Here is a 23,649-nt window from a genome sequence, read left to right on the forward strand (position 1 = left end):
CCTGGGTGGCATTCATAACCAGAACCTGGAAGAAGGTTTCAGAACTGGCCATCCGACTTGTGGCATCTAGGATACTCGGTCATTTGTCAGGCAAGTTCCATGCATCCCTGGCTTTCAGGGGATGCAGAAGTTCCTGCATCAGGTCCCTGGTAGACTTGTTCCTCTTTTGCACTCATCCCACTGCCTGTTAGCCTAAAACAGCATCAACTCGGGTCCCCTGGAGGTCCTTCTCACTCTGAACAACACCATCTGGCCCACCTATGGTGCCTCAAGCCAATGGACAAAGAACATTATGCTCTCAGGAGCAGAACTTAGCCTTGGAGCATCAGAGCTGCCAACCAAAGTGGGTGGCAGAGGCTGCTTAAGGAAAGGGCCCTGAGAAGCCCTCTATATTTGTACTCCCTACACCAAGAGGGCTAGAGTAAGGTGGCCATATGTTCCTGTCTGGAACAATTCCTATTTCTGATACTGTTTCCTACTCTTAGGCCATATTTTCAAGTTGCAGTCAGAAAATGTGGCTGCTATAGGTTTAGAAAGACCCCATAGAGCTAGGAAGGGACCATGTGCTGGAATAACTGTCTCCAGCCGTGGAGGACTTGGCTCTGCTCTCCTTCTGCCCCCTGCCCATCTACACTAGCAGCACCCAAGTATCAAGAGCCTCTTACATGCCATGGCGAGATACCAGAACTCATTTAATCTTTCCAACAACCCTATGAGATAAGTACTCTGATACCCATTTTAAAGATAAGAAAACTTAGGCACAGAGAGGTTAAGTAGCTTGTCTAAGGCCACAGAGCTAGTAAATGATAGCTAGGATTTGAATCCTGATCTGTTCGATTCCAGAGCCTGCCTTCTAAATTACTGTGCTCTGCTGCTGCTGCTGTCAAACTCAGGGCCACGGCTGAGGGCCACTGGCCTTATCTGGGCACAGCCTTCCTCATGGCATCCCCAGTTCTCTGGCTGGCCACCTCCCTATACTGAGGCTGAAACCTGTGGCATGTGTGCTGGCTGAGTACAGACTGCCCAGATGATTAGGGGACATCTGGCTCAAATTCTTCATGCTATAGTAAAGAAAACTAACTAGGTGAGTGTGAGGTGGGTGGGCCACTTATCCAAGGTCACACAACTGGGTAGCAGGACACTCGGGACTGGAGCCCAGTCTAGGTGCTCTGTCCACACCAGTGTGAGCCCACTCAAGGAGGGTGAGCTACCACAAGTCCTTTTTGGAACATTGACAGGATATAATTACATTAAATTAATTAAATTAAACAAATTGCTGAGTTAAAGCTCACATTTTCTTCTCTGACCACTTCATATTCACTTAGTACTTAATGCAGTCTTCATAGATCTTATCTTATTTGGTCCCAACCATTCTTCACAGTAAGTAGGAATTAAAATTCCTTTTTTATGGTGAGAAAACTAAGACTCAGAATACCTGAAGTGCAGATTAGGTGAGGGTAAATGTCTGACTCGAGGGCATATCTGCTAGGGAGCCTGACACAGGAAAGGTGCTTGGTAAACAGCTGTGGGCTGAACTGGTGGACAACAGCACTGCCCACACAGCAATATCCAGAGCCGGGGCTCCCAGCAGTGGGGCCCCAGACTTCATGCAAACAAAAAGAACATAAGACCAAAGATCATCTTGACTGAAAGAACTACCACCAACATGGTGACTGTGGTTACTTCCTTCTGCCCTCTGCCCATCTACACTAGCAGCACACAAGTATCAAGAGCCTCTTACATGCCATGGCCAGACTTCAGAGCTCATTGAATCCTTCCAACAACCCTATGAGTTAAGTACTCTGATTCCAGAAGCAATTTTTATTCTCTTCTTGTCTAAGTTTTCCATGTTGTCCAGACTTTGTTCAATAAGCATGTACTACTTCTAGAATCGTTTATTAAAAATGTCTTGGGGCTGGGGGTGTAGTTCAGTCACGAGTATGTGCTTAGCATACTAAAAGCCTTGGGTTCAATTCCCAGCACCAAGAAAAGAAAATGTCTTTTAATGTTGATAAAAAGATCTGATCTTCTCAGTTACCCCCCGTCTGTTCCTAGGTTGCCCTGGAGCAGAACCCTCTTCACACCTTTCACTCTAGGCCAGAACCCTTGCACTGGCCAATCATAAATGGGGTTGTCTAGAGAGGTCTCAGCAGCTCAGGGAAAAGGGTAGTCACTGAACACCATGTCTTGGTCTAAGGCTAAGGAAAAGGGACATAAGTATTATTTCTTGTGCATTTACATCTTCTGTGGATTTCCAAAGTGATCACTGCAAAGGTGAAGAGATAGATGGGGTTGGGCATGGTGGTGCACACCTCTAATCCCAGTGATTTGGGAGCTGGGGTAGAAGGATCACAAGTTCAAGGTCAGCCAGCATCAGCAATTTAGTGAGACCCTATCTCAAAATAAAAATAAAAAGGAGCCACGGATGTAACTCAGTGGTAGAGAGCCCCCAGGTTCGATTCCTAGTACAGAGAAAGAGAGAGAGAGAAAGAGAGAGAGAGAGGTACAGATAGGGATCAAGCACTGGCCAAAAGGTAGGTAGAGTGGTGGGAATACACAGAATGAAATGATGCTATTTCCTTATTCAGAAAGCATGAGAACCCCTCAATGTTTAAAAAATCTGGATGAGATGAGCAGGGCCTGCCCACTGAATCCCAGGAAGTATGATTAGGCATTTGAGAAGAACTTTTAAAAAGTATACCAAAAAACCATACTGGCAGGTGTGGTGGTATATGCCTGTAATCCCAGCTGCTTGGGAGGCTGAGGCAGAAGGATCATGAGTTCAAAGCCAGCCTCAGCAACTTAGCAGAGGCCCTAGTGAGACCCTATCTCTAAATAAAATACAGAATAGGGCTGGTATGTAGCTCAGTGGTCGAGTGCCCCTGAGTTCAATCCCTGGTAGCTCAAATACAAATATCTACTAGTCTATGGGGAAACTAACACTATCTGGGCTTTCACCTATATTCATTAAACCTGTTCAACTTTATGAGGCACTTATTATTTAACAAATTTTTTTTCAGTTGAAGTAACAGTCTCAGAGAAATAAAATGATTTGCCTGACATCCTATAACTAATACAGTATGTCTGACTCCAAAGCGCTCTCTATTTGGTCAAATTTGCCTTCCTCCCATGTCTTCACCATGTGGCCATCATTTATTGCACACTTCCTGTGTCCAGGCAGGCTTGAGGTACTTCACACACATTACGCTTAGAACTCACAGAGCACTTACAAAAAAGATGCCATTCACTCAATTTTACAAATGAGGAAACACACTCAGGAAGGGTCCAAAATATGCGCAAGATCCCGCAGCTGACAAGACACGATCTCGGGGAAAGTAAATCTTCATCCACAGGCAGAAAATGACCTCAAAAAGTGGCTTGGGAAGAAAAAAAAAAAATCACGGAGGAAGTGGAAGCAGTGGGTGGGCGGTGGCCTCTCCACCTAGGCACCTCTCCACACTACCTTCCCCCTCGGAGGGGGTCACCCCAGTGCTGACCCCCAGTCTCCCCAGCTGCCAGTTGTTGCAGTTTCAAACTCAATTGTTCTCCCCGGTACTGAGGCAAATGGAGTCATTAATTACCTTCTATTGGCTGGGCTGAGTTCAGAATGTGATCAATATCCCCGCTTGTCATTCAGGGCAGCCCGCCTGTGCAGCCCCAGCCCCACCCCCACAGCAGCAGCAAGGCAGGACCCGGAGGTCTGAGCTGCCACCCGGGGCCTCCCATCTGATTGGGAACAGGGAGTGAGGTTTAAGACGCTGAGGAATGGGGCTACTCCCCAGAGCTGGGGTGCCTTCCAGACAGAGATTGATGGAATGGGAAGAGGAGGGGGCAGAAGAGAGGATGGAGGAGGGAAGAAAAATGAAGGGAAGGAGCATGAGGGAATTAGGAGAGAGGGAGGGAGACTGGAAAAAAGATGAAGGGAAGATGGGGCAGGGTAGGGGAAGGATGAGGGGGGAGTAAGGGCGAGAGAGGAGGGAAGGGGTGCTAAGATGCCACAGCATTCTGAAAGGGGGCCCAGAGGGCCAGGCTGAGGAAAGAGTTGTGGAATGCCGCTTGTCCTAGGAGATAGATGACATACCCCCATTGCCTCCCAGATAAACTGGACAACCTATGAGTCTGGCCTGACCATGAACCCCAAGCCAACCTTGGCAGGCATGAAGAAGCCCTCAGAAATCTGGCTCAAATCTTTGGCTCGGGGCAAGACCAGGTCTGCCCATTCCACTAACCTTGGCAAACCACCTGCTATCCTTCACCAAGCCCAGCTTCTAAATGTTCACTGCTAGGGTGAGAGGCTGGGGGTGGCTGCAGCCTGTCTGACCTCAAGCTTGCTGTGCCCATTCACAACCACTTGCCTCTGGGGGCAGTAACTGCTTTAGGGACCTAACATAAGGCTGGACTAAGAGTAACATCTCCTGGGTTGAATCCTAGTTTGTTGCTCACTTGCTGTGTGACCTTGGACAAGTCCTGTGGGCTTCTCTGGACTGAGTGTCCTTAGATATACACAAGTGATGCTAGAGCCTCCCTCAGCAATATTAATTTTTCCTTTCTCTGTGTCCAATAGCCATCTCTTCAAACCTATACTGCAGAAATAATAACAATAATGACTAAAGCAAATCCAGTTCCTATTACAGTACCAGACCCCTATTATAGCACTGATTTAATTCTTAGAATAACAGCAACTAACATTTATTGTTTACCACACACCAGGCACTTGTCTAAGAATTTTTTACAAATCAACTCATCTAATTTTCACAAGAAAAACTTAAGCAGGAAGCTTCTTATCTCAGAAATGAAAGTGCAGAGGTTATGGAACGTTCCCAAGGTCACACAGGCACAATTAAGGAGTGACAGAGGAAGGCCAGGCAATCAGCTTCCGGCAGCTGAGTGCACTCCTGAGAAAGTGAAGGCTCATGAGGAGAAATAACTTCCTACAGCAAATAAGTGGCACAGCCAAAAGTAAATTCTATATGTGCCATATTTTTAAAAAATGCTTGTTTCTTCATTAAATTGTGAATTTTGAAGGCAAGGACACCATATTTTTCATCTTTAAGAACAGCATGGAGGCTGATACATGATAGGTGATCACAAACATTGGCCAATTCATTGAATAGATTTCTAAAAACAAAAGCCTGATGAATTCTTAACTTGACTTTCTTAACGTTTTACCTTTCAGAAGGAAAAAGAAAGAAGAGAAACTACTGCTCTGGATTCCGTGTCATTCACATTTTATAGTTGGAAAGTTTCATGGAGATAATTTAATCTGATTCCCTCTTAGAGATTTAAAATTTAAACCAAACAGAAAACAACAACAACAACAACAACAACAAACAAACAAACAACAACAAAAAAAAAAACGAAACAACAAAAGCAGGCTCAGAGAGGGTACATAATGCTCCCATGTCACAGAGCTAGGCATTCCTAGAATTAGAACTCCTAACCCAAGGTCCTTTTCACTATTTCAGGTCACTTAATTCTGACCAAGGAAGAAAAATGGATAAAAGGGAAGTGATGGGTATCTGGGGGCAAAGCAACCATGTCTAGAGTTGACAGTAGTAAAGGAAAGGGGCACTGGCAGAATCCAATCTGAGGAAAGCAAACTGCTCTATGTAGAGGAAAAGAATAGGCAAGGGACCCCACAGCAAGAGAGTCTAAAAGAGAATATAACTCCATAAGGACAGGATGCTCTAAAAATGAAAGTCTGCTTTCATAAGCTCAAACAATCAACCTGACCAAGTAAAGAGAGTAAGAATGGGGGAGGGGTGGAAAGAGAAGGACATTTAAGGAAAATCACCACTGTTGCACACGACTAAGCTTTAAAATATGATGAGCTTAGATTTTAAAAGGACATGTACATTGAACAGTGGAAGATTATGCAGCCATTAAAAAATCATGTTTTCAAAGAATATGCAATGATATGTGAAAATGCTCCTATATAAAGTTAAGTGAAAATAGCAAGACATAAGGCTGTGTATACAGTACCATTTTAATTTTGATTAATAATGATATATATGTATAAAGTTAAATATGCACAGGAAAAAAAGCCTGGAAAAATGTATCAAATTCTAACAGTAGTTATCACTTAGTGATGAGATCATGGTTGATTTTCTTTAGAGCTTTATTGTTTTTTCCAAACATTTTACAATAAATATGTATTGCACTTATGATCAAACAAAAGCTATGTATTTTTTTTTCTCTTATAAAAGACAGAACAGCTGGGTGTGATGGCACATGCCTGTAATCCCAGCAGCTTTGAGGCTGAGGCAGAAGGATTGCAAGTTCAAAGCCAGCTTCAGCAACTTAGTGAGGCCCTAGGCAACTCAGCAAGACCCTGTCTCTAAATAAGATATTTTAAAAAGGGCCTGTGGAAGTGGCTAAGTAGTTAAGCACCCCTGGATTTAATCCCTGGTACTAAAAAAAAGAAAAGACAAAAAAGAACAGATGAAAGGAGAGACCAAACTAAAGATGGCATGAAAGTAGCATGCACCTGTCAGGAAGACAAAAACTTGGAATAAGATGAGACAACAAAAAAGGACCTTTGTTGCTATGTATGGGGCAAAGAACAAAAAAAGAAGATGAGTTTAAGTTCAGTCCTTGGGAAGAGGCAATACTGAGAGAGGACAGGGAGGAGGCAGAATTTCTAGATCTCTAGCTTGCCTTTGTCTTCTGCACCAAAGGCTGAATCTTCAAAAGGCAATCAGCAGGAAGGTCCTGGTGCCCTGGTGGGAGGGCCTGGCAGGTAACCCTGAGCCATGCCAATTGAGTTAACTTCCCCAGATCATTTGTATGTCAGGACCCTGCTGTTGATAATACTTGAGCCAAGAAATGATAAGGAAAGAGTGAAGCAGTGACAAACCCAATGCCATCCTGCCTTGCAGGAAATGGGGAAAGGTAAGGGTAGGCAAACTACACTACAATAAATTCAGTATCAGGCTCTGAATATCTTTTAGAAGAAATTATTATACAGCTAATTTGTGGACACTAAAGAAGAAAACTTGGTACTCCAGAGCCTGCGCACACTCACTAAGATGTGGCACATTAACTCAGTATCAATGCTAAGATCAAATGCTACCTTGAGACTTTCCCAAAATTGGAAGCAACTGTTTTTTTTTCTTTCTCTCTTTCTCCCCTCACCCTTCTCTCAACATTTATCACAGTCTCTCAAGCCTTAATCAGAGCATTGACCACATTCTGCTGGTATAATGAAGTACACATCTCTTCCCTAGATTACAAGCTTCTTGAGGTCAAAGACTGTTCTATTTTACCTTTGTAAACTGATTTACAAAGCAGGCCATTTGCTCATCAACTTAAATTGATTCTTATTGATTGATTAAGGAAATTCTGAGGGTGTAGTAAATGTTAACATCTGGCAAAGAATCTCCTTCTTAGTTTTATGGGCGAGGTGAAGAGAAGTGAAATGGTTAATGGCTATTGGGTAGGCTCAATAATACCTAAAGCATTCGTTTATTGCAACCAGGAGGGAGGTATCTACTGGTTGGCCATGCACTTTCCTTTATTTTCAAGGAAAAATAGCTAAAGGAAAAGAAAAGGAGCTACTTGGGTGGTGATATAGAAGACATCCTTATGACCTTAATCGGGTAGAATTAAGAACCTAAACCAACAAGATGAAATTCAACAGGGATAAATGGAATGCCCTATGTTTAGGTTAAAAAAAATCAATTCCACAAGGCAGAATGGGGTAGGCCTGGCTTGATAGCAATTGATGTGAAAAAGATGTCGAGGTTTTAGTTGACCACGAACTCAATATGAGCTCGAGTCTGACACGGCTGCTAAAAAATCGAATGTAATCTTAGGCTACATTATGGATGTAGAGTCTCCAGACGGAGAGGGGCAATGGTTCCACTGTACTTGGCATTGGCTAAACTGTCTCTAGGGTTCAGTGTTCCTTCAAGAGTGACTTTAACCTTCAAGAATAAATTCCAAGATGGGCAACTAGGATGGTGAAGGAACTCCGGCAAGGGCAGGAACACGTCACGTGAGAAGCTAAAATCCATACAGGACTTAGCAAAGTGGTCAGTAAATAGAGTTGAATGAATGGAAAGAAAGGAAGGATGGAGGAAGTCAAATGGAGATCTTGACCACCATCTATCACTTCAGTGGCAAACTTCATGGTCTATATGTACTTGAGGAAATTGAGATTTTGAAATTATATAATTAGCTAAAGTTCCCAAAGCAAACAGGAAGTGGAAGTGGAGTCCATTTGGATTCCAACCCCTGTGTTCTTCCCTCAATCCCACAGTGGTTCAGTATAACAGCAAAGCTACAAACAATAGCAACTGTCCATTTACGCTTTATATCCAGGCAGGAGCTGTGCCTATTAGGCAGAACTACCGGAAAGGAGAGTTCCATGGTAAGGAGCAGGTAAGATCTGATGACCCTCAAGAATCTGAGACTGTGCCTCGTTTCCACTCTCAGGCCAGCCCCTGGTCTCTTTCCATCCAGGAGGTATCCCTGGAGATGGTCCCTCCCCATCTTAGCAGCGCCCCCCACCAGGCTGAAGTCCATTTCTTGCTGTCTATTCTAGCCAGTTCCTGTCCCCAGTAGACTGGAAGCTCCTGAGATCCCTGCACACAGTCAAACACAGTGGGTGCTCAGGCCCACACTGACACAAAAATCCCGAGAGGAAAGCTACATGTTCTTAACATTCCACCAGCTTACACTCCAAAGTCAAGTTTCTCAGTCTGAAATGCACTTGAGGACAGAAGAATGGCCTGAATGACTATTAGGGCCCTCATGCAGGGAAGAGGGAGAGTCCAGGAAATTTACCAGCAGAGTTACTTTCCCATTTTGAATAAGTTAGCTCTCTCTCTCCCCCAAAGCCCCAGGTTACCCACTGCTGAGGCATAGCCAGTCCTAATGTGTGACCTATGTGTGGAATAGTGGAAGATGCTGAGAGCAGAGATGGGGGAGGAGGAGACAAAGGCCAGAGGCAATGGGAAGGGAACCCAGGGGTGGTGGGAGAGAGAAAAGAGACTCATGGGAGGAAAGGGAGGGGAGTCCCTGGGTGATCAACTTCCCGCTTGGAAGCACCCTATGTGCAGTCCTGCAGGCATGCCCACAAAGCTGGAGGGCAAGGAGGGCTCACTGAAAGTCTGCAGAGTCCCCAGATCTCCTTTTGCCCTCCTTGGGCTGGCAAGTAGGGGGTGGGGCTTTCTACCTGGTCCTGCACTGCCCCCCTCAAAGCTGGGCTCCAGCCCAGGCCAGAAACAGTTAGAAACCTCTCTGGAGCCAGGAGGGAAGGGGGCTTTGTTAGCTCAAAGGACACAAGCAAGGTGAAAAATTACATACCAGGCCACCCTAAGTATGCTTGTTTAGAGAAACTGCTTGCATTTATGAAGTCTTTGGTGCGGAAAGCAGGGTTGCAAATGACTGCATCAGAGCAACAGTAAAGGCCATTAATTTCCTGTTATGTTTTCCTGTGTTGGGGGCTTTATTAATTTAATTTTACACTGTCGAACAACAGCGAGAGCTGACACTGCCACACTGCCACGGCTAGGGTTTTCTTTTGTGTGTGTGTAGCAAGGCTTTGCCTGACATGCAAATCAACGCTATTACCAGAACCAATAAAGATGTGTGGAGGGAAGAGGGGAGGGCAGAGGGAGGGAGGGCAGAGGAGAGAGCAGGGGACCGAAAGGGCCAAGGCTATCCTCCACCAGTTTCTGCCTTCCTCTGTGCCTAGTATCTCCTGGCTGCCCAGGGCATTCTCCACGATCAGCAATTTCTGCCCACCCTTCACTCTCCCACTTCCCTTCATTCTCTGTCTGTAGTCCTGTGTCCCAGCTCCTGAACAGAGAAAGACATGAAGTCTCCAGGAAGAAGCAGGAGACAGACTTCTCCTTACTGTCTGTTCCCAGTTGAGGCATTTCACAGAAGCCACAGGGACAAGAGACAGATGCTGCCATACTAAGAGAAAGCTCTTGCTGCACACTTCACTTTGGGTCATTCTCTCTTCCACATTCCCATTCCTCAAAAGCCAAGGATCCTGGCCCACTTACACATTACCGGTGCACACATGCACACACCCGTATTCTCATGCACAGGAAGAAGAGTCTGGAAAGGAAGATCCTCCAACTTGCTTACAAGTCCCTCTGAGAGTTCCCATGCTATAGCCCTGTTGGTCATTTATTTCCCTTGAATTCTCAGAAAAAGGAAAAAGGTCTCAAGTTATTTCTCTTTAAAAGAAACTCCAATGGCTGTCCTCAGCAGCCACAATACCCACTTGGTCAGTAGCCACAATATCCACTTGATCAGTATTAAGAGAAAAGAGAGGTTCCTGGAAGATCCAAGAGTACCACATTCTGGTTTTGTTTTTTGTGGTACTGGGGGTTGGAACCCAGGGCCTGGATCATGCTAGGGAAGGACTCTACCACTGGGTTACATCCCCAGACCTTTTTTATTTTATGTCAAGACAGGGTCTTATGAAGCTGCCGCCTACCCTTGAACTTGTAATATTTCTGCCTCAGGCTCCTAAGTAGCTGAGATTACACGTGTGTGCCACCACACTTGATTTCAATGGTACAATATTCTGATTCCTTTTCCTACATAGGGGCTTGTACCCATTGCCCCAAGACCACCCATACCATCTCTCACCCAGAGCAGCTTCCATGATCCGGCTACCCCAGGCAGTTCACACGGCCCCCAGCTTAGCTTTACTATACCACCAGTCTTCCCAGCACTCATACTGATGGCCACACTGCCTGAGTGGGTAGAGATGGCAGGTGGGCAGGGAAGAAGGGGGAAAGTAGCTCCTGGAGCCACTCCTCCTAAACACACCATCTGCATTCTCCCATCCCAGGCTTCTCAGGCTGCTGTGGCCTAGGGTGATGTATATGTGTGTGTGCTTGCTGGTGTCCACACATCTCTCCCTATGTCACTGGCTTGCTTGCTCTCCTGCCCACACTTTCTGCTTCAGGAGCTGTTTGGCAGCCTCGGAGGGGCTACTGGAAGGAATCCAGTTCTCCTGAGGAAGAAGGCATAAACTTCATAAACTGCATTTACTTTAATGCAGGTTCCTGAGGCTGCTTTCCTCCAGCTTGTTTTCCCTCCCCGTCTACTACATCTCCATCACATTCTATCCCCGATCCCGTGTGCACCCAGATTACATGCTATAGCCAGACCTCTTGAAAAGACGAAGCCTGGGGCAGAGAAGGGGTATGAGTATGAGCTCCACTCATAGGAGAACTCTCACGGCAGTCCTGGACAGGCCCCAGGAGATGCCTACACCCTGTCTCCAGTGGAGATGAGCACAAAGGGTGCTTTGAAGCAAGCAGGCAGCCTCAGGGAGGGAGGGGATGCTGACATTTCTTGGGGATGGCCAAATGAGGAGCCACCTGGAGGCTGGGCCACAGGCTTTCAAGAAAGGAAGGGAGAGAAGGCAGGGCCTCTGCCAGGTTGAGGTTTGTGAGGCCTCTCTTGTCTGCTGCTGTCAAGGTCAGCAGGTTCAGGTTCACCGAAGGGTCAGGATGGTTTGAATTACTGGCTCTGCTGCAACTCCGGCTCTGAGGCTCGTGACTATCTTCCAGCCCCTGCACCAGGCCCCACCCTCCCCCAACCCTCCTGGCCTTTCTACCCCCACAGGCAGAGTGAGAGGGTCCCAAAGAGCCTGAAGGCCTGAGAAAGGCAGGGTGGGAAGGGGTCCCTCTCTGGGCTCAGTGGTTCAGGAGCCTGCCAGGACCCATTCTTCGGTGGGCATGATCCCGGGGTCTCCCTTCCCCTTTAATATCTCCAAACCCATTTTCCAAGGGGTCCTCATGCCAGCTATCTGCCCTTCTCACTGCCCACTGGTCCGCAGAGGAGGAGGTGCTCTGGGAGGCAAGCCCACAAGCAGCAGGGCCTGGGGGACAGCCCTGGGCCTGGCTCCTCCCTCCTGTGTGCACAGCCTGCTCTGGGGGAGAAGGGCAGAGCTGAGGCAGCGGATTTCTCGCTTGGTGCCCTTGCCAGGAAGGGAAAGGAGAATGATGCCTACCTGCAGTGCTGGAAGACAGTTGCCAAGGGATGACCAAGAGGTGAAGACGGATTCTAACATGATGGGTGCTCATGAGAGGGTGAAAACAGGGCAGCGGGATGGAGAACCTCCTGGCCTTTGCTGAGGAATTTGTAATACCTGTGTTGAACCTACCCAAATGTCTGGGGGTGGAGAGACACATGTACCCCCCTCTACAACAAATCTGTGCATTTTTTCCTAGGGATGGTCCACCTATCTATTCTGGCTTCTGACACTATATGAAAAAATATATGCTCATTTGTACTAAACCTCAAAATACTTCCTCAAACAATCTACTCTTTATCCATAGTAGTATGAACTAGTTGGGAAACAAAGGTAGTTAATAATTTGATTGATCTCTGGTACAAATGCACGGTTTTATAGATAAATTCATGAGCCTGTCAGTCTCACACAGCCATGGATAAACCTGGGTACTTACCCACAGAAAAATACAGTCACCTGCATGCAGGGCCCTCAGTAAAAGTCTTAATAGAACATCAACATAACCTCCAAAAGCATTCTACATCTACCTCTGTAGAGTGACATAGTGTGTTCAACAGTCTCATGGCCAATATTACCCAGAGAGTTTGGCTAAAATATGTGATTCAACTAAGATAGGAAAATTCCCCTCTCAGGTATGACCAGTCGAATTTCCCTGGTTACTATAAAGATATACTCATGACCACAAATGTGTTCATAAGTGGGTTTTTTTTTCTGGTGTCTTAGTGAATGTTGACCTTTGAACCTTAACTTTTTCTTGAACTGGAGTAGATGTTAGCTAGGTTTATAATATTAGTTGGAAAATGAACACAGGCTGAGCTTTGTTAATGCAGTTAAATTCAGGAGCTTGTTTAGATAGATGGTTCCCTTTGTGTAGCTTTCCTTTCTGGACTTTCATAGGACCTGTCACATAGGGGCAGGGTCTGTGACATGTGCTAGGCAGTATAGAACATGTGAAGACATATAATCCTAACAGTAATTCATAAGGCACCTTAGTCCCTACTTATCCAAATTTTACTTTTCAAGGTTTCAGTTACCTACAGTCAAGTATAGTCTATTAAATGGAAAATTCCAGAAATACACAATTCATAAGTTTTAAATTGCATGCCTTTCTGAGTAGCAAGAAGAAATATTGAGCAGCCCCCTCTATCCCACCTGGTATGTGAATCATCCTTTTGTTTGGCATATCTATGCTGTACCTGTTAGTCACTTAGTAGCCATCTCAGTTATCAGATTAACTGTCATGGTATCAATGTATGGCTACAATTATTCTATCTTATTATTAGTTGTCGTTAATCTCTTATTGAGCCTTATCTATAAATTAAACTTTGTCCTGTGTATATATAGAGAAAAAACAAAGTATGTGTAGGACTGGGTACTAACCTTGGTTTCAAGTACTCACTGTGGATCCTGAAACATATCTAGTGGATAAAGGGGGGCTGCTGTGTTCTCTAAGAAGGAAATCAGAGTGGTGTGTGTGTGTGTGTGTGTGTGTGTGTGTGTGTGTGTGTGTGTATTAGGCAGTAAACAGACATATTCGTGCCCAAGTGCTGGGTTTAGTTTAAGAAATCAGTGAAACGTCATTTTGTTTACCCAATACAGTGCAACCTCATCATGTCTCCTGGGCCCTCCTTAGCAACCTCTCAGCTCCTTCAAGCTGAATCCCATCCCACTAAAATAGTGCAGACTCAGCAAAACTTCCCCACGCTCTTCTCATTCAGGGTGAGCTTAGGTCCCTCTCTGGTTCCACCAGCTCCCTGCACTGGGACCAAAGGCCACCAGGAGTTTAGGTTAGTGTTGTAGCCTCTGTTTCTAAGTGCCCACTCCATGCCCTTTCCCTCTCAGTTCAGAGCAGGCTCACCTACCAAACAGGGCTCACCTGCACACTTCCCCCACCAGCCTTGGCCAACACAGCAAGCTGCGCCCAAAGACCCAGACCCAGGGCCCCCCAGGTGGCAGGGCAGTGGCAGATTTTCCTCTTCCCTGGGGTCTCCTCACCTGCCTTTTCTGATACTGACTCTCCTCCCACTGCTCCTCCAAGGGAGAGCTGGGAAGACAGCTTAGTGACCAGGGCATGCCTGGTTTCCATTAATGAGATACACGGAGCGCAAGCCAGCCATGGAGGCAACCTACAAAAGGAGGCGATCGGGTGGCCAGGAGCCGAGCTGCTCAGGTAATTGGTTTATCTATCTGGAAGCAGGGGGAGCAATCTCAGCACAGACAGACTAGCAGTAAAGTCTCTTCCTTAAGGCTATTTCCTTTGTCTTTTCAATTGCTTGCACATCCATGTGAGAGAGGGAGAGAGTGTTAAAGAGAGAGGGAGAGAAAGAAATGTTAATTTGTGAATTAATGGCTTTTCTCAGCGGAATTGTAAATTCAAATGTCACCTCACACGGTGACACCATGGCTGGTCTGCTGAAGAAGCAATGATAAGATCCCCCACCTCCCTTGGTGCCCCTCCCTCCCCAAAGATAGCTGTGGAGTGGAACATGCTACTTTTAATTTGCAATAACAACACAACAGAGGTATGCAGTAATGACTGCCTGCTTCCACCCTCCTCCTGGCTTCCTGCCCCCCAGTCCAGGTGGCTCCCCCATTTCCTCTCTCCCCAACCCCTTCTGAGACAACACCTCACCTCACCCTGGCTGGCCCCCACCCCACCCAGCCAGTGCCTGATCACATGGGGGGTGCCTTTGGAATTGACAATGCTGCAACCCTCTCTTCTCCTTCAATAATCAGGGAATTAATGACCCTAAAGTTAAAGTGAGGCTGATACTGAGGCCCTGCCCAGCGTTGGGAAAAAGCCTTCATTGTTTTCAAGCAGGAGGCGGGCAGCAGTGAGGGAGATTCATGGATGGAGATTGAATATGCAATTTTCTTTCACCTTGCCAAGAGCTGCCCCTGGGCTGTGCCTGGCCTAAATTTTTCCTTTTACCATCTCTGCCTTATCCGGCCCTCCCACCTCCCTTCCATTCTTTCCAGAAAATTACCTTCAAAATTGATTTCCACTTTTACAAACAAATATAATGGGAACACAGGAAAAAACTTGGGCCGTGATGAATTAGGGCTGTCAGGTGCTTCCAGGTCTCCTTTGCTTTTGTTTTACTACCCGATCTGCTCTTTGTTTTTCCAAGGGCTGGAAAAACTGCCCCCCATGCACTGAGTGCCTGACCCTCCAGGCCACCAGGGCCTCAGTCCTACACCCCCTCAGTGGCCCACGGTGGAAGCCGATCCAGGCCCTGAGACTCTGTTAGCCTCTTAGGTGCCCAGTGGAAGCCTGAACAGCTGCCTCTTTTCTGTTCTCTGTCCTTAGGAACCCACTTTTTCAATGTTCTCTAACCACCACCCTTAGCTATTTCCCTTGACCCCCACACCATGATCCCTCTGGCCCTCATACCTCTTAAAGTCCAGACCAGATGCAAACCTCCACCTCCTCTAACATGGGCAGGATCAGTGTATACCTCGACTAGAGCAAATAAGAGACAAACACTGAGAGATCTTGAAAGACAGGCAGGTAGAAGATTGGGGGCTATTCCCTGAGACTGGAAGACCAGACTCCTCTTCAAAGGGCTGCAAGGGTTCTGAGCTGCAACTCCCACACAGCCTGAGCCAGTGAGGGTTGCCAGCTTCAGTCTCCCTAGGGTTGGCCCCAGCCATCCCTGGAGGCAAACTCAAGACATCCCATCCATTTGCCAACAGATGTAGAGAAGGTTCTATGGGCCAAACTCTATTTGCATGTCTGTACCCAGGACCATGGACACTCAACTAATTCAGGCCTAGCTTAGAGCTCTCCTCAGTCATTGGTGCTGGTAGACACACATATGGTTATACTGGTACTCTCTCTAAGCATGCACACTACCTAGAAAACTGAATACCTTTCCAACACGTGACATATCATATCTCCTTACACCCAAAGATCTCAGAGGAGGTAGAACACACACACACAGAGAGACTCATACTTGCATGAACTGTGGGGAAAATTACATATGGTCTCTAAAACAAGCATACATTTTTCCAAGGTAAATAAATCAATTTGCATGTAGGAGCAGAAATATATTAGATGGATAGAGGGAGTGATGCCCTCATATTAAGGGGGAAAAGGGGCTTTATTTATATACATAGAAAACACCAACAGGTAACCATAGAGCAAATGAATAGGTAGAGATGGACAAAGGTTATCCCAGTTACACAGGTGAGGCCAACTGCACTGGTCACATCCAGGTTAGCTTATCCAGCATCAGCCAGAGGCTGCCGTAGTAATAAGAAGCTACACCAAGGTTATGGAGCCTGTGTCCAAATCAGTTTCTTTCTGACACAACTTCATTTCCCCATGAAATCAAAACCCATAACGAGGCTTTCTTTCCCAGATGCAAATCAATCCATCTTCCAATATGGAGTTGGTGCAACACTCTATATCCATGATCTCATGGAATCTTCTCCATAGTACTTGTGAAGAAAGAATTGTTACCATGTCCATTTTATAGAGGAGAAAACTGAGGTGATGCATGTTAAGTGACTTGCCCAAGGTCACACTGATAGTAAGGGGCGCTAAAATTCATGCCAAGCTATGCTCGCCCCAGAGCTCACATCGTCCCCCCTGAGCACTCTGCCCATCCATGCTAAGCTCCTGGGCTGCATGCTGACCTCCACCCTGCACCCTCTTTCCTAGTGGATCTTTGCAGCTTTCTCTTGCCTCCATCCAGGGCTCCTAGACAAGGGTAGGTGCTGCTCATTTCCACAACTTATTCCCCTTCTTTGTTCCAAGACTAACCTGAGCAACACTCTTTGGGACTTATAGGAGGGAAACTAACTAAGGAAATAAACTGCTTTTTTCACTTACAGCTTCATCCAAATCAGAAGGGAGTTATTAAAGGCAGTCACAGGACTAGGCCATTTGTAGTCACACAACCTGCCCTGTCTAAAAATGCACAACTGTACCAGCTTGGCACCACTTAGCTGCACAAATCATTGTGCATCTAATTAATGGAATGCAAACCCACAGCCTCCCTGCAATCCCACACATCAAAGGATGACACCAACACACCTCCCTTACACCGATCAACAGACTCGCCATGACTTTATTTTGATTTTTGGACAAGTTATGTAACTGCTCTATGCTTCAACATGGCTGCCGATGGACAGCAATGCTCTGGGCCACAGCAGAAAACAAAGGGCATCAGGTCCCCCCCCCCCCGCAGTGCTGAGGTTGGAACTCAGGTCCTCATGCTTGCTAGGTAAACACTCTACCGCTGAGCTACAGTCCTAGCCCATACGTCGGTTTTAGGCTGATTAAGGATAGGAAAGTTCAAATCTCTGTATTCCAGCTTCAACCTTCTGAAGATCAATGTCCCTTCAAAGTTCCAGGGAATCCAGACCTAATGCACCCACCCATAATTTTAGTTAAGAAGTAAGGAATTTAGCAGGGTACTGAATGATGATTCTTCCCTCTTAGACTGAAGCATAGCCTGTCTTCTGGGGACTTCATGACATGACTTCCTCATCTATCGCTGGTCTGTCTATCTCCTGGGAGTTTCTGGACTCCTGAAGGAGAGTCACAGCTTCTAAAGTGGCATATTTCTCCAGGGAAAATCTGGGGTTTTCCACACTCCCACAGGCCAGGACATGGAAAGAAGTCTCAAGCAGCCCACAGTCACCATCAGCTTTTCCCCAGAGTCACAGCTGATTGGTCCTTTACTAATATCCCCATGGATATGATTGCTGCAGATACTAATAATGCTGTCCATATTCTGAGTGCCAGTGCCAATAACGCTCTGGGTATTATCACTGTGAACACCAGTAACTACTGCTGAGATTGTCTCCACTAATGCCAGCACATGCTGCAGTCATTGTCCTCGCTAATGCCCACCACCGTGACATTGTTAGAGCTGAAGAATGGGCCGCACTGTACCCAGAGGCAGGAACCGGAGCAGCTTCCTGGAGGGCAGAGAAGTACCCAGCTTGCCCTCAGGATATGCCACTTTCAGGGAGATGCCACAGTGCCTGAGGCCAAAGGAGAACCAGTTTGGCAAGGGGCATCCAAGGTCCTCCTGGAGGGAGATGTGCCTGGCCTTCCATTCCCTCTAGGGTCTAGTCCCTGGACATGCATCCTCAGTCCCATCCCAACATTCCTCAGGGCCCCCAAGTCAGTTTCTCTTTCGCCTGCAGTATTGGCCCAAGAGCTGAAGGACATACTGGGTGTCTGCGCAGCCTGTGCCCGAGGCTGCCTCCTGCGACCGGCCTGCCAGCTGCTTTGCTACCTTGGCCTGACTGCAGAGTTGGGCTACATCATCTTGACACATAATTATCTCCCCTATTCTTAATCATCTGAGCTGCTCCCTAATGCAAACTGGGTCTGGCTGCTTGGAGGCATCAGGAGTGGGGGAGGGGGAGGAGGGCTGCCAAAGATCTACCTTTGCTCTTCTCTCCCTCCTCTCCCTTCCCACCTGGGTCCCATGGATCAAGAGCAGGGCAGTGGTCAGGAGAAGCTGGCCTCCCCCACAGTCCTGGCCTCCAGGGAAAGGACAGCTGTATCTGGCCTGAGGTTGGTCAAGAGAAGAGGGATTCAGGACAAAAGAACCCCTGCTAAAAAAGGACAGGGCCTCTGCTCCTTCTTGCCACCTGGCTAGGTAAGTGTTTAAGAGGAAACTTCAAGGTCCCCATTATCTCTCACCTGAAGATTTCAACTGCTTCCTCACTGTCTTCCTGCCACCATCACTGTCACATTGCTGGGAAGAGGAGTTTCTCAAATCCAGCTGTGCTTCTGTCCTTCCTGCCCAGACACCTTCAGTGGCTACTCCTGCTTTCAGGAGAAAGGTCCTCCCTCCTTACACAGCTCAGGCTTGCCCTGCTCTCCTGCTACCTGAACCCACCTACTGAGCCTTACCTTGCACCATTTCCCTTCATGCCTGTTCATTCCTGCCAAAGCTGCCCTGCATTTGCTGGTGACAAGGTTTGCTCTATTAGATATGATTTCAGGCTGCCATTGTATGTAACATCTTCCTCAGCCATGGTCAAGGCCTCTCCTCAAAGAGCAGCCCTACCTGGCAGTGACCTCCCTCCCCACCTCCTTCTCACTCCCAGCTCCCAGGTGGCAAGACCTCTAACATGTACCATATCTGATGGACCTTTCTGTTCTTTGGACTCAGTGTTTATATGCCCCACTGGAAAATAAGCTCTTTAAGGACAAGAATCATATCTTCTTTTACTTGGGGATTCTCTGCACCAAGCTTTTCTTGCAGCTGATGTGCAGGAAGTTTCACTGAATTAAATTAACTCAGAACAATGAATGTGCGCAACTGCTCTGAGAGGACAGCACTCTGTCCTGGGCCTGCCAGGGCTAGCCCTGGGTGGCTAAAGCCTCAGGCCAGTGCCTTCCTACCCCAGCCTCCCTTCATGGGATGTCCGCAGAGGGCATGCATGCCCCCAACCTCAGGCCAAGGGGGTAACGGGGTAGGGTGGACAGAAGTGGTGCCTCCCTGGCCCCTGGACATCTCATACTCTGAATAACACAGGGGTTGGTAGCTAAAGAGAAACGCTTAGGGTTTGAGAGGCAGATTCTACCAAAGCACTCAGGGTGCCAGGGAGCTTGGCTAAGGCCTGAGTATGGGAAGTCCCAGGGAGAGCTGGGACTTAGGGCCTTTCACGCTGCCTCCCACTGCCCATCAGGGGCTGCCGCCAAAACAACCACAATGAAATTTAGTGAGTGGCAAAGGCCGTGGCAGCCAAATGGGTTTGGATATTTTGGAAGAAGGAGAAATAGAGCCAGACAAGCTGTTTCCCTGTGAAACGAGGCTATTAGGGCTTCTGGAAAGAGGCCAGCACCAGGTCATCACTGTCTTGCCAGACCTAGGCCTCTCCTACACTCCATCCCGTCTGCTAGAGGCCCGGCCTCACACTCTTTCTTCCCTCTGCCTGGGCTCAGGAAATCCAGGCTGTGGCCCATGGAATATCAGCTTTGTCCCTCTTCTCTATTCTTCACTTGCTCAAGGGCTTGTCTATGCTTGGGGTAACCACAGGACAAACTGTCCAAACAGTGCATTCTTGAGAGAAAGGGAGGTGTTGCTGGGTCAAGATGAAGAGACAAAGACATAAATTTGGAACTTCTTGGGCTAATGGAATATATATGGTCACCCTTTATGCTCATCTTTGGAGGATTCTGTCTCAGAATTTCATGGGAGATTCCTTTAACTACTGCCTTCTACCAAAGCCACTTCCCCAGCTAGGACCATGAGAAAATTGGGGCAGGAAGCAAGCCTGAGACACTGGGCTCTCTGTTTGTCTGGACCTGTCAGTCCTGTGCCCTGGCCTTGTGCTTCAGAACAAAACCAGATGGTCACCAAAGGAACCCTATTGCCACTTAATTTCAAGCTCACCCCTACCACTCTGTCCCTCCCTCCGTCCCTTCCTTCCTTCTTTCTTTCCTTCCTTCCTTCCCCCGCTGTTTCTCTTTATCCCCCTTCCCTTGAACTCTTCCCAACCTGATGGTCTGGCTATTTCTGGAGTGCTCCAAGGGCATGAGGGGAAGAGCCAGCAAGAAAGTGGAGTGGTGTTTTCTCCCATGGAGAAGAAGGAAGATCCCATGTCCAGTGACACAAGTGGTTTTAATGAGGCAATGTCCTTGTGTTACAGAGAAAGGACACCAGGGTCAGCTGCACCTGCCATCACCCATACCTTCTTATGGGTTGGGATCAAGTGAGAATAAAGTAGGCTCACCATTCATCTTTGGGTCAGAGACCAACTGTTCCCCATACCTCCAAAACCTTCCCTAGGTAAATGGTTCATGCCTTTCCTGAAACCCCACAGGGACAGCTGGGGTGAGTCTCAGCTGAAGGTGAGGCAGTCAGGGCTGAGCAGATGGTTAAGCTGGTGGCCCCACCAGTAACCTCCCTCCCTCTCTCCAGGAGCCAGCAGGGCAGTGGGGGGACCTGGGTTTTGCTACTAAAACTGATCTCACAGCAGAGCAGCTGCAAGGCCAGGCAGAAACCGGAGATCTGAGTCCAAGGACAAAGCATGCGAAGGGGAAGCCAAACCTCTTCCCTCCTCCCTACCTTCATCACGTTTCCTCTTCTCACCATTGGAGTGAGGAATCCCCAGGATCCCATTGATGTAGTAGGATCCCACTGGGTCATTGGAGGCGCTGGAAACAGGAGGGGAGGCCGTGCTGGGAACTGGGCGAGAGTAAGGAGGAAATGCCATCAAGATAGCAGTCGTGATCGTAGGCCAAAGCCCCAAGGCTGGGGGCAGAGAGAAGCAGAGGACAGAAGGAGGGATGAGGAGCCCATATTCCTCTCTTCCTCTGAGGTTTAAGGGGGGAAATGTGTTACACATACAGTTCAGGCTGTTATTACTTCTGTCCAGCTTTAGTGATGAGCAGTCAACCTAGGCCTTCTCTGCAGACCTGTGGGTTTCAGTGGGTGCCTCAAACTCTTTCCACCATGGATGGATGGTGACAGGCCCAGGAATCACCAAGGCTGACTTCTCTACAAGGTACCTTGTAGCCCTCCAGAAAGCACAGCTCCTGGGGTGCCTTCTGGCACAGCTCGACCAATCCCCAGAGCTGGGCAAATCCTTCCAGACAAACCCCATCTCATTTTCCTTAGTCTCCAGGGCAGTCTTTACTAACTGTGATTTACAGCCTGGGGCTTTCTAAGAGCACTGTGATTCTGTGGAGATACAGGATGGTCTTGAGGTTCCCAGGAGTACTCAGTTCTATTTCCCGTTACTTTGGTGTTAAAATCACTTGAGAAGTTCCTCAGTTTCCCCTCAGGCACAGACTAGTGAGCACATTCACTCCACAGTAACCAGCTCAGGCCCAGCCCAGCCCCACCCTCCCTCCTAGCACAGGTTGTAACCCAGGTCTGGAAAACAAGGGTTCCTGCCAACTCTAGGAGGGCTGGGATCAGCCTCTTCTACTTCCTGCTGGTCAAGAAAAGGACAGCTGCCAAAGAGGCAGCAGGAAAAATTTAACCATATCCTAGTCCTCGAACCCCAGATCTCATCTATGGCCACAAGAACACAAATTGTCCACGGGCCATAAAGGAGCCAGTCTACGTGTGTCAGGGGACAGGAGAGTGTCAGGAGGTGTTCTGGTAGGCCTAGGCCATGTCTATGAAAGACCCTAAGTACAGGCAGAGAACTGAGGAGGTTGGAAAGAGGCAGAGAGCTACAAAGTAGATAAGATAGAGACAGAGATCAGGGATACAGGCGAAGAGAAAAGAGGCCATTAGGAGGGAAGGTGAGGAAGAGGGAAAGATCCAGAGCTAAACACAGAAGAAGAAAGGAGAGGAGAGAAAGGAAAACTCAGAGAGAGGAAAAAATAGGAGAAGAGAGAAGGATAATTTTGAAAATTAAAAGCAAAAACAAAGATGGGATAAGAACATAGACAAGAAAGAAAGAGGGACAGGTAGGGAGATAGAGTCACATAAATAAAAGGTGATAGAGAAGAAGAGAGGAAGAAGAAAAAGAAGAAGAAATGCTAGAAGAAAAATGCTGACTTAAGAGTGAGAAAGGAGGAAAAGGAGAACATAGACAGACTGAGGCAGGGTACCAGGTGGGAACAGAGACCAAGTGTAGTGAACTAATCATATTTAGGAGACCCTGAGCCTCTAGGAGATGGGAAACATGGCAGGTCCTGAACCTCACTGGGAGGGGGCAATTCCCAGGGCTGGTCTTTGTTTCCTGGCTTTCCCTGGGTCGGGGGCAGGCTTCCCCCATTCCCTGAGCCCTCTTACCAATGGTATGGCCAGGGGTGGTCACTCCTGTCCCTGCCCCATCCGGCGTTGGGTGGAAAGGTTGCTGAACTTTGGTCCGGATGATCCTGCAACAGCATCACAACAGCATTATGAATCCTATGCCCATCTTGCTCTGACCAGCGCCAGTCCAGCCCGGCAGAGGGGCCCTCCCAAGCTCCTCAGCTCCGTCCTTGCCTGTCTGCTCCTTGTTCTCCTGCTCTCACCAACTGCATGAGTTTTCTCTCCTGTCAGCTCTGTGGATCACTACTACTATAGCTCTGGATGGAGGCTCTGCTCCTGTTCTGCCACAAGCGTCATCTGAATTGTATCTTGATTTTTGCTAGCAAGGATTAGAGCACAGAGTCTTCTCTTCTGGGGGTTGGCAGAGCCAGGTGACTGGTTTTCTACCTTTGCCTCCTCAACCATATATGTGCACTTTCTAGTACCAGAACCCCCTGAATCTGGAGAGATTTTGGAGCTGGCTTTCCTACTGGGAGCATGTCATAGTCCTCCAGAGCCCAGGTGAGGTGGCATATTTTATCGATATCCTGAAGTAAGGCAACAGGCAGGAAATGGCTGGGTAACAGGTAACCCTTTTGTCCCCAGAATTCCAAGGATACCACATGGTCCCTTTGACAGATGTCAGGCCTGCACAACCTCTTCCTGAGCCCACTCACTGCTCTCAAACCAGCCAGAGCCTTGCCTCCACCTGGCTGACTGGCTCCATCACCTCTTTATCAGCCTGGCTGAGAAGACTGTTGCCCTCCCCACACACCCCTGGGGGCAGAGGGTCAAGTCAAACAATCAGGGGCTAGAATGAGACTACCTTTTGGTGATCTACAAAACTTGGGGCTCAATGATACAAAAGACCAACTCAGGGGCCAGGACTGAGGACTCCATCTGTGGGTCCAATGA

The 23,649-nt window shown here is 47.6% G+C and overlaps 1 pseudogene; it reads right to left on the bottom strand.

Annotated features, from left to right (window-relative positions):
- The window catches only part of LOC143388994 (paired box protein Pax-2-like), a 77,711-nt pseudogene that overhangs the window by 23,946 nt on the left and 30,116 nt on the right, over positions 1-23,649 (bottom strand).

The sequence above is a fragment of the Callospermophilus lateralis genome, unplaced genomic scaffold, assembly GCF_048772815.1.
Source record: "Callospermophilus lateralis isolate mCalLat2 unplaced genomic scaffold, mCalLat2.hap1 Scaffold_43, whole genome shotgun sequence".
Classification (NCBI taxonomy): Eukaryota; Metazoa; Chordata; class Mammalia; order Rodentia; family Sciuridae; genus Callospermophilus; species Callospermophilus lateralis.